Below are 304 nucleotides of genomic sequence, written 5' to 3'. Positions count from 1 at the left end.
ACACTCTCATTATCGAAGTAGGTCACCCTATAGACAATATACATTACCCATTTACTATCTGTTTCACCGATAATCCGACCCCGGGTCTCGGAGGGCAGCGAGTCCCGGATGCAATTTACGCGTTCTCACCGATGGGACTTGTTCTCGAATGTTCTCTGGGATTCTCGATAACACCTCGCTCGCTGTCATTGGTTCTGTTTAAGGAGATGGGTGATGGCTCGGTCTGTGGCGTGGCGTCGGCTGCGCCTTCGGTTGGTGGTTTCCGAGATCGTTGCTTGTTTCTTTCATTGTGATGTCTGTGCTG

The 304-nt window shown here is 50.7% G+C and overlaps 1 protein-coding gene across 1 annotated transcript in view; it reads left to right on the top strand.

Annotated features, from left to right (window-relative positions):
- Positions 1-304, top strand: part of LOC119585977 (zwei Ig domain protein zig-8-like) — a 37,271-nt gene that overhangs the window by 34,991 nt on the left and 1,976 nt on the right. The window lies entirely within an intron of this gene.

This window comes from Penaeus monodon, chromosome 20 (genome assembly GCF_015228065.2).
Source record: "Penaeus monodon isolate SGIC_2016 chromosome 20, NSTDA_Pmon_1, whole genome shotgun sequence".
Taxonomy (NCBI): Eukaryota; Metazoa; Arthropoda; class Malacostraca; order Decapoda; family Penaeidae; genus Penaeus; species Penaeus monodon.
Note: the sequence above shows the minus strand (reverse complement) of the source record. Positions and strands in the feature narration are given on the sequence as shown.